This window comes from Cervus canadensis, chromosome 1 (assembly GCF_019320065.1).
Source record: "Cervus canadensis isolate Bull #8, Minnesota chromosome 1, ASM1932006v1, whole genome shotgun sequence".
NCBI classification, from domain to species: Eukaryota; Metazoa; Chordata; class Mammalia; order Artiodactyla; family Cervidae; genus Cervus; species Cervus canadensis.
The window spans coordinates 86,514,150-86,530,464 of record NC_057386.1 but is presented as its reverse complement, the minus strand read 5'-3'; the positions used below and the strand labels follow the sequence as shown (position 1 = coordinate 86,530,464).

General features: G+C 36.2%; 1 protein-coding gene across 1 annotated transcript in view; it reads left to right on the top strand.

Moving 5' to 3' along the window:
• The window catches only part of C1H4orf33 (chromosome 1 C4orf33 homolog), an 86,240-nt gene that overhangs the window by 36,626 nt on the left and 33,299 nt on the right, over positions 1-16,315 (top strand). Inside the window, exon 7 of the transcript XR_006272815.1 lies at positions 5,275-5,331. The gene's annotated coding sequence lies outside the window, so the exon portion shown is untranslated. The remainder of the gene's footprint in view (positions 1-5,274; positions 5,332-16,315) is intronic.

Genomic DNA, 16,315 nt, shown 5'->3' with positions numbered 1-16,315 from the left:
CGCCTTTCCAAAAGTTTTATAAAACTTTGTTTCTGCATGCCTTTCTTATTGCGCTTTGTCACTTTTGCATTTTGAGTCACATGTGCAAAGACACATATATATGTGTCTTGTATATGTCAGTTGTTGTACTTAGTTGCTCAGTCTTGTCCAACTCTTTGTGACCCCATGGACTGTAGCCCGTCAGGCTCCTCTCTCCATGGGAATTCTCCAGGCAAGAATAATTGGAGTCTGTTGCCGTGCCCCACTCTGAGGGATCTTCCTAACCCAGGGATTGAACCCAGGTCTCCCATATTGCAGTCGGATTCTTTACCGCCTGAGCCATCAGGGAAGCCCATATATTCAGTTACCTGCCAACTAAACTGTGAGCGTCTTTGGGACATAATTTGTGCCTAACTTGCCTTTTTCCCACTACAGCATAAATATTTTGTTTCAGTAGGCCCTAGAAGTAATTTTAAATAAATGAAAAGAATTTAATTAATGAAGATATAGTTCCAGTTTTAGTGCAGGAGATATAATAAAGGTCATATTAAAGCTTAAGTCTGATTGTAAGTTAATTGTTGCTGAAAATGCTTCCTTTAAACTTATGCAAATGTTTTTAAAGAGAACAGAGTTTCCTTTTCTTTCCACTAACAACATTCTCATAATATTTAAAAAAAAACACACCACCTTAAAAAAGTGAGCATTGTTTGTATTGACTATATGTGGCCCTGTCCAAGTTAGGCTATATGATATTGGTCTTGTCACCTTGTTCTGACCATATATTTGCTGCACTGATCTGTCACCATTATCAATAAACACAACCAAGGACAACTCTACTAAGGAGAGTAAACATTAATCATAAATTTTCTAGTAAATAATGAAACTTAATGCCTTAACCTTGATAAGATATATTAACTTATAAATAATATCCAAAATATATTTCTCTTTTAAGTTTTTAAAAGTGAAGTTCATCCTGATCCTAACTCTTATTGAAGCATGCTGTGGAGGTCCTGCATGCTGCTTTTTACCAAAGAGCTGTTTGGCTCCTTGTTTTCATTTTCTAATCCTGTAGGGATGTGACTCTGTTGTGTGTGTTCTCAGTGACTCAGTCATCTCCGACTCTTTGAGGACCCTTGGGCTAGAGCCCGCTAGGCTCCTCTGTCCATGGAATTTTCCAGGCAAGAATACTGGAGGGGGTTGCCATTTCTTTCTCGAGGGCATCTTCCTGACCCAGGGATTGAACGCATGTTGCTTTCATCTCCTACATTGGCAGGTGGATTCTTTACCATTAGTGCCATCTGGCTATTTGTTGGGGAGGGTCATAGTTCTTCCTGTCCAGTGAAACATTGCTTGAGTATTTTTTTTTTTCTTTTTTACTGTGTGTTTCTAATAAAAATCAGTGCAGTAAAATTTCAAACAGATATACAGAAAAATGGAATCTATTGGTTATATTGGTAAATATTTCTAATGATTAGAGTTTGAAATAAAGTTTTCTTGTGAAAGGATTACATGTAGATGGTTGTCAAGCTAGGATAAATTTTTTCAGGAGCTCCTGTAGGAAATTCTAAAAGAATTTTATTTCAAAAAATGAGAAAGAAAGCTGGATACCAGAGATCCTTTTGTTAGTGAATAGTTGTCACAACAATTTAGAACTGCTAAAGAATGTTTAACATCAGACCTTGTGTCCATGATACATATGTATGGGTAAGTCAGAGAGGTTTGATGTTCTGTAAAAAAAAAAATTCTACATTAAAGTCCAGTAATTTGGGACTTCCCTGGTGGCACAGTGAATAAGAATCTGCCTGCCAGTGCAGGGGACACAGGTTTGATCCCTGGTTCAGGAGGATTTTACATGCTGTACACAGAGCAACTAAGCCCATGTGCCACATGTACTGGGCCTGCGCCCTAGGGCCGATGAACTGCAAGAATTGAGGCCATGTGCTGCAGCTGCTGAAGCCTGCATGCCTCGAGCCTGTGTGCTGCAAGAGAAGCCCACCTCAGCGAAGCCCACCTCATGCATGGCAACAAAGAGCAGACCTGTTCACTGCAACTAGAGAAAGCCCGCACAAAGCAACGAAGACCCAGTGCAGCCAAAAAAAAAAAAAAAAGTTCAGTAGTTTGTATCAAAACTGGAGCACATCCATTACTCTTGATTTTATTTAAGACCCTGTGTAGACTCAGAAAGAAAAAGCAAGTATGTAAATGCAAAAAAAGAACTTTTACCTAAAAGCCTAAAGTATTTTCAAGTTACCTCATATTTTTGTTGTCATCTTGGAGTCTTTCAGAAATATTTTGCATTTTAAAGATAATTACAGGTTGGCTTCAGAAGAGTAAATAAGAGTGAATGGACACCATTTGCATTTGTGTGCAAATTATGACAATTCCGTCTTTTTTCTTCCTCCTTAATTACAAAGAATCAAGTTTCAGTCTTGAATAGGCCTTCAGTATTGAGTGTATTCTGTCCCAATATGAAAACATGTCTCTGTTCTCTAAATATGTTTTCATAAAATTTTTTTACCATATCACAGCCTCACTCCAACTCATATTCACTTGGGACAGAAAAATTAATGGGGTGCTTTGGAGTGACTTTTTTCATTCTCTGGGCTCCTGGCTTTATATAAACAGGATGCAAGATTTCTCGAAATTCATGAGTTTCTATTCTTCAAAGATTAAAAGTTTTTAAATGATCACTTTATCTTCTACACTTTTTTTTTTGTAACAGATTTTTTTTTATTATTCATCTGCCTTTTCTTTGTTTAAAATTTTGTGTTTTTAAATTTCCTTGCATTAATCTCAAGCTTTTCTCCTAAGATTTTCTAAGCAACATCAAAATGCAGGACACAAATATTGACACAATTTTAATTGTAATTGTTTATTGGCTACCCAAAGACTTGGAGACAGCCTTGAAAATTGTTTATAAAAATCCCCATGCCTATTTTTAAAGATGAGGTATGATAAGGAACCCTGGAGAAAGAAATGGCAACCCACTCCAGTATTCTTGCCTGGACCATCCCATGGACAGAGGAGCCTGGCAGGCTACAGTCCATGGGGTCACAAAGAGTCGGACATGACTGAGCAACTAACACACAAGATAAGGAAATATTTGCCCCAAAGGGAGCACTGTTGATTTTATTTTATAAACACATATAAATAGTGTTAGATACTTTAATATATCTGTTATTGGATAATGTACAAAAATTCTTAGTATATGTTAAGTACCCTGTATCTAATAATCTATTCATATCTGTTGAATAACCACTATTTGCCAAGTACTTTATAAGTGTATTCTTAGTTTTTATATAAGATAAAAACCTTATCAGAGGGATATTATCATTATCCCTATTTTATGGATGAGGAAACTGAGGCTCAAAGAAGTTATATAATTTGAGCATGGTCAAATAACTGATTGATAAATGTATTAAATAGAATATTAATGCCAGTGACTATGTATATAGTTTTCTGAAATTCACTTCTCAGAAACTGACCTTGTTCATTGTGAAAGAAAATTTTAAATACCAAGGTCTCTAGTTTTAGCAGACCTATATTATAACACCATCAGAGAGATTGACACATTTCAATTGCCTATAATGTGGGAGCTCATTATGAAGTAAATGAATTGACAAGTACCAGACTAGGTTCCACCACCAGTGCCAGCAGTCCTGCTGAGTCACTAAATTCCATCCCCATCCTGTGTTACCAGATGGCAACGTTGTTTGTATTAATTTAATTATTGGGGGTGAGGCTTTGAGTCTTGTGGCTTTGACGATATCTAAACAATGACAATGGCTCCAGTAATCTGCCAGTTAATTGGCACCCTTTCCTTGGTCCAATCCAGAGAGACTGGTCACAGGAATATTGGGGAAATGGGAACCACCTTCTGCCTTGTTTGCCCACTGACTTTCACTATGATCCCATCTTCTTTACTTTTCCCTCTTTGTTATGTCATTGCTCTATTTCCCCTTCTTCTCTCCCATATGTAACAGAACAGAAAACCTTAACCTGCTTTCCTTTGAGCAGGGAGGATGGCGAGGGAGAGGAGAAAAAACCAACAGCCAATCCTTCTATACTAAAATTTGCTTTAGGGGTTGAGAGGGTTATGGCAGGGTTTTTCAGTTCTTGAAAATTAGGAAACAAAAAGTCTTCTTTTAATACAAAATACTGAATTTCAGGTTATCATGGCATTCACTAATACTTTTATTTTCCTTTATGTAGTCTTAATATATTTTCAGCTTAATATATTGACAACCCTTAATTTATAATACTATTAAACATTGCTAACTGGCTCATTTGAACAAGGGAAGGGGAGAAACGTGCTGTCTTGGAGAACATTTTATCCATTTCTTTTAACATTTAACTTCTAAAACATCTAGAACATTAATTACATTTGCAGTGAGGCAAACAGAAAGTGGTAGAAGGGCAGGCAAACCTCATATATTAGGTATTAGCTGGTGGCCTTTGAGAGTGCAGAGAATACACAGTTATGTTGTACATTGCATATTACTTTTTCATTAATCCCTTTGAATGCCAGTGAAGAACAGCTGATTGTAGCTCCTTTAAACTTTACCTCTTTTCCTCCTCCAGTTTGACCTCATACCTCAAGTCATAATGTATTTCACTGACTGTTATTGCAAAAGTATTTTAACTGGTAATTCCAATGGGATAGGTCACTTTTAGTGGCTCTCAATTATACCTCTTCAAACTAGTAATAGCACGGTATCACTGTGCCAATAGCTGAGGAAATAATGGAATTCTAAATAGTTATCCAACAGGTTGGTCTAGAAGTAAAACTGTTTATCCAAAACCAAATCCATTCCAATTTAATGCAGGGTGATATACACCTTTATATATGTATCAGAAGTCTTTGTTAAAATGTGCAAATACACTTATGAATTTACATAACTTTGGCAGTTATCTGAGCTGAACCCTGCCAATTTGCTAGAATTATTTTAAAATAATTATTGTATACTCATAACTTAAGCCTTGGATGTTGGACTCTCACCATCAAGTAATTCCTGAAACAGCATTTAGAACCATTTTATCACAGTGTTTTTCTAGAACATTGTTTCTTACTGCTTTTTGCCACTAGATGGAAGAAGCAGGTTAACAAAATGATATTTTTGGTGTTTTATTCAACTCTACCCAGAAACAACCACAACACTGCATTTTAAATAATGACAGTCTCAGCATTCTTTTTTATTTTTACTGAAGTATGTCTTTTCATGTACATACTAGATCTAAAAACTGTATTTCTGTTGTATTTTTATAGGGATTAATTTTCTTTTTATTATTTTAAAGGACTGAAATGTTCAAAAACAACCAAGAAGGAAAACAACTACTACTGGAAGAGGAGAGGTAAGAATTATATAAAGATATTGGTATATAAAAAATAGATACGTGGTAAAGTAATTCTTCATGTGCATTACTGTCCAATAAATAACAATCCTCATTCATGTAATTATTCTTTTGTGCCACAAATGCTTACTGAGCAGTTGGCACATTGAAAACACTAAACGAAGTGCTGAGAAACACACGTGGGATGACTTAAGTTCAGCAATTGCTTATAAAATTTTTACATTCTACAGGGGAGTTGAGCAAGATTCATTTATGCATCATTTAAAATAAGGTAAAAATGAATAAATACTAGAAATACGGGTGCAATATTTGGGACATAGAGGGAGTGTAGGTTTGGAGTGTCACTTTAATCTGAGGAGAGCAGGAATCACTTCATGAAGAAACTGGAATTAAGAGGGACAGTTGATGTGGAAGGGGCAGAGGATGGTTTTCCTATGACAGAGGCAGAATGAGCAAAGGCACAGAGCAGGAAATAGCAGTTTAAAAATACATGTATAATGTATAGTGATGAAAGGGCAGTACATTTTTAAAAAGCAATTTAAATGTTTATATAGATAAGACATTGTAAAAGGTCGTTTTTGAGCAAATGATAGATACAGGAAGGTGCTTAAGCACTGTGGAGGAGAGTAGGCATTCCGCACAAGTGAAGCTTCAGCTTAGAAACAGAAGATCGCTCGAGATGAAGTAGCCTGGTAATGAGGACACGAGCATCCATCTGATGCCGGTGTTTTATCAAATGTAGGCTTACTGTGCATGTGGGTCTGTAAATTGGTGGGAAGACTCCATGAGGGAATGATGAATTCTGACGTATGAGGGCAACTTTCTGCGGCTTCTATTGTTCTTCACCACTCTACACATGTTAGAAAGGAGACCAAGGTGGTAAACAGTGTCATTTGACTCCAAAAAATAGTATTTAACGTTTGGAATAACACATAGTACTCCCTACCTTCATACCTAGTGTCTACCAATGTGAATGATCCAAGATTTCTATTCCAGCTGTCGAAGGCAATGAGCTTGAACCCTGATGTTATGAGTGGCTATAAAATTATCTAGCTTTTAAATCCAACCACAGAATTTGATTTTATGACCTCCTCTGGAACTATAGCCACAGGTTAACTAAAGGTTATGAAGTAATATTTCCTTTTTATGGTTTTGAATTCACTGCCTTGTAATTTCAGAGATCACCTTATTCTACTCTAGGACAAGCTTCATGGTGTTATAATTTTGTACAGCTCAATGAGGCTCTTGTAACTGTTTTCTTTTCCAAATTCAGATTCTATATTATTCCTATAATATTATTTGTATCTACTTCATCACTATTTTAATTGCTAGAAATGTAAATAGGAGACCTTAATATAGTTTTTAGCCTATATTTCCTGTTTTGTCTATTTCTTATTTATAAGTAAAGTATAATTAAAACTTAAAATTAAATATTGTTTTTTATCTTGATGGGAGTAAAAATGCTAAGCATTAAGTCTTATTTAAATATGGTAAATGTGTGATAGTACATAGGATTACTAAATTACCTGGTATGTAATATACATATATACTTTTATATATTTATATTTCAGATGAATAAATTCAGATTATAAACAGCCTCACCATTTTATTCTACAAAGCAATATTTTGGTAATAGCTAAATATATTCATATTTCCCCAAATTCAAAATAGTAGCCTTGGTTATTTTAACACACACATAAAATATTAGCTTTGTTTATATCTTATTAAATAAAGCTGATAATTTTATTTTATTGACACTTAATGTGCTTTATGAAATATAAACTGATTCCCCTGCAAAGAGAATGACGTCAGTTTGATTTTATGACTTTTTTGCCCCTCTACAATTAAATCTTAAAAAAATTATAACTCAGTAGTAGTATTGGATCTGAAAAAACAGAACTTCAAAAGTACTTATTAGAGGGATAAAAAATGGCTGTAGAAGCCTACATAAATTATTGGCTTTCTTTTAGGGCTGTGTCTACATAGGCAAGGTAGAGAATAGAGGTACTTATCTGAAAAGAGCTGGGCAAAAATTTTAAGTCCTGTAATTGAAGCAATGATACAGTAAGGAGTTTGCAGCCTGGTTATCCAGACTGTGTACTTATATTGATTTCATTGGCTCAGCATAATAGCGTTTAACTCTCTGTAACTCTTTACCCTTATAGATATCTGACAAGAGAAGTTTATATGGCTCAATAAAACATGCCTGTTAAAAGTGTTATTTGTTCTTTATTAACTTTTAGAAGTTTGTTTCTTCCAGTTTAGAATAATGTAGTTTTGCCTTTCAGGAGTCATAGCATTTTTGGCCAAATTACATCTCTTTGTTACTACAGGTAACATAATATTCCTTTGTGGAAATCTGATTAAAACAAAACTCATCAGTCCAAATTCTGTTCTTTGTAGTGCTGGCATCAAATGGGAATTTCATAAATTCAATAGAAAGAAGACTTTAAACAATTGAGAATTTGGTAAACATCAAGCTATTTTAGGAAGAGAGCTACATCATAATTATATCAGCAGTTGAGCATCAGGTACCTCAAACTGTAGTGTATGGTGTTGTGTTGTTTTGTTTTTGCATTTAAGTTTTTCTGTATATACAAAATGGGTCTAACAAAATAGATATCTCACTTCAAAAGTTTCATACCGGAGAACGTTTGAATACTAGAATAAAAAATATGTGCTTCTTGTTCACACATATTCATTTTATTTTGTCCCATAAATTTTCTTGTTGGCATTTGATATTTGTAAACTATGTAACAAAACAACTAAAATTTCCTACAAAATTATGATTATTTTGAAATTTTGAATTTTTACTAAAGATGATTTTTTTTACTGAAATTTCCAAGTTGCCAGAATGCCTTTGACCATTTTGGGATATTACAAAGAACATTGTTTATAAGAAAAGAAAAAAAGAAACTTCAACATAGTATGTTTAAAAATTTTTCTTCTTTTTAAGCAAAAGTAGCTCAGAGATAGACATAGTTTGAGAATATTTAGGAGCAGAATAACAATGATATAACTGAATACATGGAGTTTTAAACTTTTATGCAGTTAAATTTCCTTTTCTTTTATGATGGGATAGTTTTCTAAATGGTTATTTAAACCTATAGCATTCAATTCTTACATTAATTTATGCCTGGCTCAAAATTTTGCTTTCTTTCCTTCCATCAGAATCACTTTGGCTAATTTTCTTTACATAATGAGGAATGAATAATTGAGAAGGTCTGAGTGTATCTAACACTAGGAGATTCAAGAAGTATTATGTTGTAGAGGGAATAAAGAGCCCCTTTACTGAATTGAGTTCAATTCCATTCTTTAAGATCCTTTTCTCTTACAGACATTTCACAAAATCATTTGAAATAAAGACTGTAACTTTGAAAACAGACTTACCAGTGTAGTTAGGGGAAATTGGAATAGAAAAATGAATTCTGAATAAGGCTTCAGATTTCTTAAAAGTATTTTTGTTCTTCTATATATTCTTCAGAGTGATTCTCCTAAAACACAAACCTTGTCAGTAAATTCTCTGCTTAAAATGTAACATTGGTTTCCGATGGCTGCAGCATAAACTCTAATGTTAGCCCCCAGGATCTGCACCCACTTCTATCAGCATCATTTCTCTCACTGTATCCCCCTACCACCCACCATGCACCTTACATTCCTTTTATATCTCATCTCTCATCTTCTTTCAGCTTTCACAGTGCTCTATGCTTTCATTCAAAGATTTTTCTCCATTCATAATCACCCTTGTAGCCTTTCCTTTTCTGTTCCTACATGTCTTTCAGTTGTATTAATAACGTCTGTGAACTTTGCTGGCACTCTCGACTCTTTCAGCTCCCACAGTCAGAACTAGAGGTTCTCTACTCTCTGCTTCCCTATTTCTCTTATAGCACTTTCACAGTTTTCTTGCGTGTTGTTCACAGCTCTCTTTCCCACTAGATTGTGAGTTACCTATGGGCAAGGAAAGTGTCTTATTTTTGTAGTTCTAACATCAGCACAGAAAAGCAGATGGTGGCTACACAAGAAATGTTTGTATTATTAATTGATTAATACTTAATAAACATTTAGTGTATACCCAGGTAAGAGGAACACCCTAAGATATTTTGGGGAGATACATATATTATTGGAGAAGGAAATGACAACTCACTCCAGAATTCTTGCTTGGAGAATCCCATAGACAGAGGAGCCTGGCAGGCTACAGTCCATAGGGTTGCAAGAGTCAGATATGACTTGGTGACTAAACCACCACCACATATATTATACATATAGTATATATTTATTATAGTATAATAAATGCTGACTAATTAATGTCATTATTTTCTGTTCTCAAAAATCTTGAAATTGAAGTAGACAAAACAAACAGCCAGAATAAACTATCCAAGATAGTTATATTCAACATGTATATTTTCCTTTCTTGTGCAGCTCAAGTCTTAGGAGGCATTTTCTGACTACTCCAACCTATATTTATCTCCGTGTTTCCATTACTTTTTATCTTATTCAGTCAGGTTCTAAATGTATGCTTCATTGAACTGTTCATTGGGTTTTAGATGTGCATTTTGTCTTTCTTTGTGATTATAAAGATTATATGTTCTTTTAGGTCAGGGGTTACATCTGCTACTTTGAATTTTTTTTCCTGCAGAATCTAGTGAGAAGCTGCACACAAAATATGTTCTCAAAAATTATTTGTGGAATGCGTAAGGGTTCAGAATGAGCCTCCTCAGAATGTGTCACTTTTGTATGGAGATTGTTTTGAGCTGGGGGCAGTTGAATCTCTGTAGGTTCAAGAGAAACTACTGCCTTTCCTTTAACTACCTATAAGAATTTGAATTAGGAATTTTTCATAGAAAAGAGTTTTTACCGGAGGTAAATTTTATCTAAGTGGCTTTATCTATATGGCAGGGCAAAGATCTAATTATCAAAGTTCTGCTTATCCTCTTATTGTCCTGTGAATAACCCTCCTATCCTTGGAAGCCCCAAGCGCCTATCCCGGTCTTCAGGTGAGCATGGCATCTGTACCTCATTTCACCTTCAGTCTTTGAACCTCTCATGTATGGAGAGTTCCCATATGTACAAAATTTAATTTGTTTTTCTCCTATTAATTTGTCCCATGGCAATTTAATTCTTAGACCAATAAGAAGAACCTGGAAGGGTAAAGGGAAGTTTTCTTCTTCCCCAACAAATGAATAAAAGCAAATTCACATGTTTAAGCATTGTAAATGCTACATAAATAAAGGTACCTATGTGTTGAGTCACAAAAAGCAATTCCTCAAAGTATTTTTCTGTATAAATTTTGCTGTGGGTGAATACCACACAAAAATATTTTACTACAATTAGTATAATTCCTTAAAATGTAATGGAGGTGTTGATTGCCCTGAGGTTATTAGTAAAAATAGTGTTATTTCAGTCTAATTTGATAAAGACCAAGGAGGCTAGAAAGACATTGCTTTACTTATATCATGGGATTTGGTCTTCTGTCTTGTTTTGACAGTTGGAACATGGAATTACCACAAAGTGACACAATTTCCCCAGTGCTGCAGTTTCCCTGTGACTCTCAAGTTTAAGTCCAAGACTTACTGAGGGACCTGAATGTTCCTTTCTTTGATGATTCCCCCCAGCACCACCAGGTGAAGCTGGACAACCTTCTGATGGACTCTGGGAGTCTGAAGGTGAAAAATTTTCTATTTTGAGTGCCAAAGCTGAGAGAAATAGAGAGCACGTGGTGTGACATATGAGAGTGCTCTCTTACAGTATCTGTTAATCCTCTCAGAGTTTCCGAAGACCTGATGCTGTTCATCCTGAGTATCTGAACATTCAGTGACATGGAAAGCTGGAGTCAAAAATTGTGTGACCTAGAATTGAAATTTTTTGAGTAAACAGTCTGTATCTGATAGGCACTTAAGAAAATTATTTCTGAAACAGTACTAACAATTCACGTGAAAACGTTAGTTTAAGAAGTAAATACAGATAATTGATTTGTTCGGCTGTTGAGTGGCATTTGTAAAGCACACATCCTTAAATTTAGTTGACAGTGTTTAAGGTTCGTTGTTGCTGCTGCTGCTTAGTCGCTAAATTGTGTCCCACTCTTTGCAACCCTATGGATTGTAACCTGCCTGGCTCCTTTGGCCATGGGATTATCCTGGCAAGAATGCTGGAGTGGGTTGCCATTTCCCCCTCCAGAGGATCTTCCCGACCCAGGGATTGATTCTGGGTCCCCTGCTTGGCAGTCTAATTATTTACCACCTGGGAATCCTTTTTTAAGTTCTAAGAACTATGAAATTGTACCTTTAAAAAATTTTAGTAGTATTGTTACTCTTATTTCTAAAAAATGTAGCTGTATATTTTGAGAAAGATTTTTCCTCCAGATATTTTATGTTTTTTTTAATTTATACATTTCATTGGATAAGTTATGGAAAAACAAAGTGATTTTTCATTGAATCATAGTGTATTGGAACTCTGCCTGTAGGAATCTAAAAGTCTGACTACCCTTGAACATATCTGTGTCTACATCTGAGATCTCTTGACTCCAAGTCTGGAACTTTCTGAGATATGCTATTGTCCTGTTTAAAAAATTCATTTCTTCAACTATTTAGAATTTAAAAGGGTAGAGATTCTTTCTCTGGAATCTGTCTTGAAACCATATTTACAACTTTGTTGTGAACATGGAAACCTGAATATGTCCTTTCTTTACCCCAGACTTCCCATGCCTAAATCTGAACTTGTCCAGATTTGATCATCCGCATACACAATCACTTTTATTTCTGACTTTCCAGTTTGTGTTACTCTCCAAGTTACCAGCCTTGAGATCCTGATGTCATTATCATTGACCTCTTCATTTTTTACCCCACAAACAGTTATCAAATCCTATAATCATTTTTTGGGGGTGTCCCTGAAATACGTTCTTTCATTCCTGTCCTCAGCATGACTTCTTGAGGACTATCTGGGCTGTTACAGTCTGCTTTCCACTGGTGTTTCTGCTCCTAGGGTCTCTCTGGTCCTGCTTATCCCACATACAATGACCCAGCTGGTGATCCTAAACACCACTTTGATTATGTTACTCCATTTTTTTTTTAAAGATTAATAGCTCCATTTTCTTGCAAAGTTAAGCCCAAAATTGTTAGACTGCTGTTCAAGGCCTTTGATTGGCTGCTCCGCAAACTGTTCAGTTACTATTCTTCCAGAAACCTCTGCCTCAATCAAGCAGATCTGCTTATTTTAACTTAAATTAGTTGAACCTTTGAAAACATAGAATTTTCCTTTCTTTCTGCTTACCCAAATATTTCCTTTTCAACCCTACCAAAATATCACCTCCTCTGTGAAGCCTTCTAAGATAATCCCATTCATGGTGATTACTCTACCTTTTGAACTCCCATAATGTATTTTGCTGTGCCATTCATTTAGAAATTTATTATATACTGCTTCATGGCATTTGCATAACCCCAAATTGAATTTTGAATTTTCTCTAATGTTTTTTACTGCTGTTTAAATTCTTAGATAATGTCTTGTTTCCCTTGTCATATTTAAAACAAATAAAATTTAAAACAAACAAATAAAAAAATAAAAAGGAAAGAATGTGTATTTTCTGCCCCCTGAATGGATTTACTGTACAGCTAATGAAATTTTAGCACCTTACTTGCATGGATCTCTACTAAGATTCCATGTCTAGTTTTGTTTTCATAATTTTGAATTTTTTTCAGATTATATACATTTCTAGCTCCATAAACCTTGGGTCTAACTCTGAATGGGAATGCTGTTGTTGTTGTTGTCCAGTTGCAAAGTCATATCTGACTCTTTGCAACCCCATGGCCTATAACACGGCAGGCTCCTCTGTCCTCTACTCTCTTCCATCATTTGCTCAAATTCATGTCCATTGAGTTAGTGATGCCATCCAACCATCTCATCCTCTGTCACCTTCTTCTCCTTTTGCCTTCAATCTTTCCCAGCATCAGGGTCTTTTCTAATGAGTCAACTCTTCACATTAGGTTTCCAATCAGAATGGCAGCTAACAGTTAATATTCATTTTGGGCTCCCCTGGTGACTTAGTTGGTAAAGAACCTGCCAGCCAATGCAGGAGACATGAGTTTGATCCCTGGGTAGGTAAGGTCTCTTGAGAAGGGCATGGCAACCTACTCTAGTATTCTTACCTGGAGAATCCCATGAACAGAGGAGCCTGGCAGGTTACAATTCATGGGGTCACAAAAGAGTCAGACATGACTTAGCCAGTAACCAAAAATCAACCAACAATATTAATTTTGTGCTAATGTTGAGGCACTGTTTTGCTATCGTATTTCTATTTAGCTACAAATAGAAAGAACTCCCCTCCTCTGTTCTACTCAAACTGCATTATAATAAATTATGTTAATTTCCAAATTTGCAAGAACAAAGAATAGGGAAATTAAGCAGAAGCAAGTGCACGCAGGGTAGGAGAAGATACATCTCTCCAAGCAACTTCCTTTGGCCCCTGAAGTCTTGGCAGTGACACAGCCCCAGCAGGGGTTAAGTCATGAAGGCCCTGAGAAGATGAATGATTTTGTTATGCTGTGGCCTTTTATGATTAGGATTTATGATAGCCCTCAAGAGCTGATACTAGCAATGTGAAGGTCACTCAGTCATGTCCAACTCTTGGTGACCCCATGGACTATAGCCCCCCAGGCTCCTCTGTCCATGGGATTCTCCAGTCAAGAGTACTGGAGTGGGTTGCCATTCTCTTCTCCAGGGGATCTTCCTGACCCAGGGATTGAACCCTTGTCTCCTGCGTTGCAGGCAGATTCTTTACTGTCTGAGCCACCAGGGAAGCATATACTAGTAATAATGTGTCTTTAACTAGAAATATTGGAGACATCTGAATTCTCCTACTTCTCAAGTCTTATGTGGCATCAGAAGGTCGCAGCCTTATTGGGGTGGAGGTGGAAGATTGGAGACACTCCAGTGTACAGGATGCCCTGAGCAGAATCTCTTTCCCCCACTTGACAGCATTCTGCAAGCACTTTGCAAGTATCAATCCATTTAATCCTCACTGCAGTCCTGTGAGACAGTTATGATTACTATCACTATTTTACAAGTGAGGAAAGTAGAGGCTCAGAGAAGTTCATTATCTTGCCTGTGATCACTCTGGGCATAAGAAATGGATCTGGTACTCAAAAGGCCAGGTTATCTGATTTTAGAACTAGACTTTTTAGCATTCCTTACTAGATTGATTATAGTAGATGAATTAGTTTGTATTTATAAAAATTCTTTTTGAAATTCTCTTTTTATTTACTTACATCCCTCAAGTCTGTTCACTGATATTAATTTTGAAAAATAGCTGAGGGGCAAAAAAAAGGTTCCAGTGAGATAAGTTTGGAAAACACTGCAAACTCTATTGGTCCCTTGGCGAGTCACTATGAATATTAGCATATTAGTAATTCCCAAATCCTTCTGAAGATAAATGTTTCATATTATTAACCTGACATACTCACACATGTTTTCTACTCATATATGTAAAAATATATGTATATACATAAATATATGTGATATATATATACTTATAACAACAATGGCAGCTACTATTTATTTAATACCTACTATGTCCTTGACACTATTCTAAAAATTTCACGTATTAGTCCTATGACAAAGACACTGTCTTTACCTCTGTTTGACAAATTAGGAAACTGAAGCATAAGGCATTTGACAGATTTGTCCAAGGTCACAAAAGTGGTTTAGGTGCCATTTGAAGTCAAATACTGTTCTGAACTTGTGCTTAGTCACTCAGTCATGTCCAGCTCTTTGCTACCCTGTAGACTATAGTCCATCAAGCTCCTCTGTCTGTGGGATTTTTCAGGCAGGAATGCTGAAGTGGGTTGCCATTTCCAGCTCTAGGGAATCTTCCTAACCCAGGGATCAAACCCACATCTCCTGTGTATCCTGCATTGCAGGCAGGTTCTTTACCTGCTGAGTCATCAAGGAAGCCCACATTTATTTATTTATTTATTTTTTCATTTATTTTTATTAGTTGGAGGCTAATTACTTTACAATATTGTAGTGGGTTTTGTCATACTTTGACATGAACCAGCCATGGATTTACATGTATTCCCCATCCTGATCCCCCCTCCCACGTCCCTCTCTACCCGATCCCTCTGGGTCTTCCCAGTTTACCAGGCCCGAGCACTTGTCTCATGCATACAACCTGGGCTGGTGATCTGTTTCACTATAGATAATATACATGTTTCAATGCTGTTCTCTCGAAACATCCCACCCTCGCCTTCTCCCACAGAGTCCAAAAGTCTGTTCTGTACATCTGTGTCTCTTTTTCTGTTTTGCATATAGGGTTATCATTACCATCTTTCTAAATCCCATATATATGTGTTAGTATGCTGTAATGTTCTTTATCTTTCTGGCTTACTTCACTCTGTATAATGGGCTCCAGTTTCATCCATCTCATGAGAACTGATTCAAATGAATTCTTTTAATGGCTGAGTAATATTCCATGGTGTATATGTACCACAGCTTCCTTATCCATTCGTCTGCTGATGGGCATCTAGGTTGCTTCCATGTCCTGGCTATTATAAACAGTGCTGCGATGAACATTGGGGTGCACGTGTCTCTTTCAGATCTGGTTTCCAGTGTGTATGCCCAGAAGTGGGATTGCTGGGTCATATGGCAGTTCTATTTCCAGTTTTTTAAGAAATCTCCACACTGTTCTCCATAGTGGCTGTACTAGTTTGCATTCCCACCAACAGTGTAAGAGGGTTCCCTTTTCTCCACACCCTCTCCAGCATTTATTGCTTGTAGACTTTTGGATAGCAGCCATCCTGACTGGCGTGTAATGGTACCTCATTGTGGTTTTGATTTGCATTTCTCTGATAATGAGTGATGTTGAGCATCTTTTCATGTGTTTGTTAGCCATCTGTATGTCTTCTTTGGAGAAATGTCTGTTTAGTCCTTTGGCCCATTTTTTGATTGGATCATTTATTTTTCTGGAATTGAGCTGCAGGAGTTGCTTGTATATTTT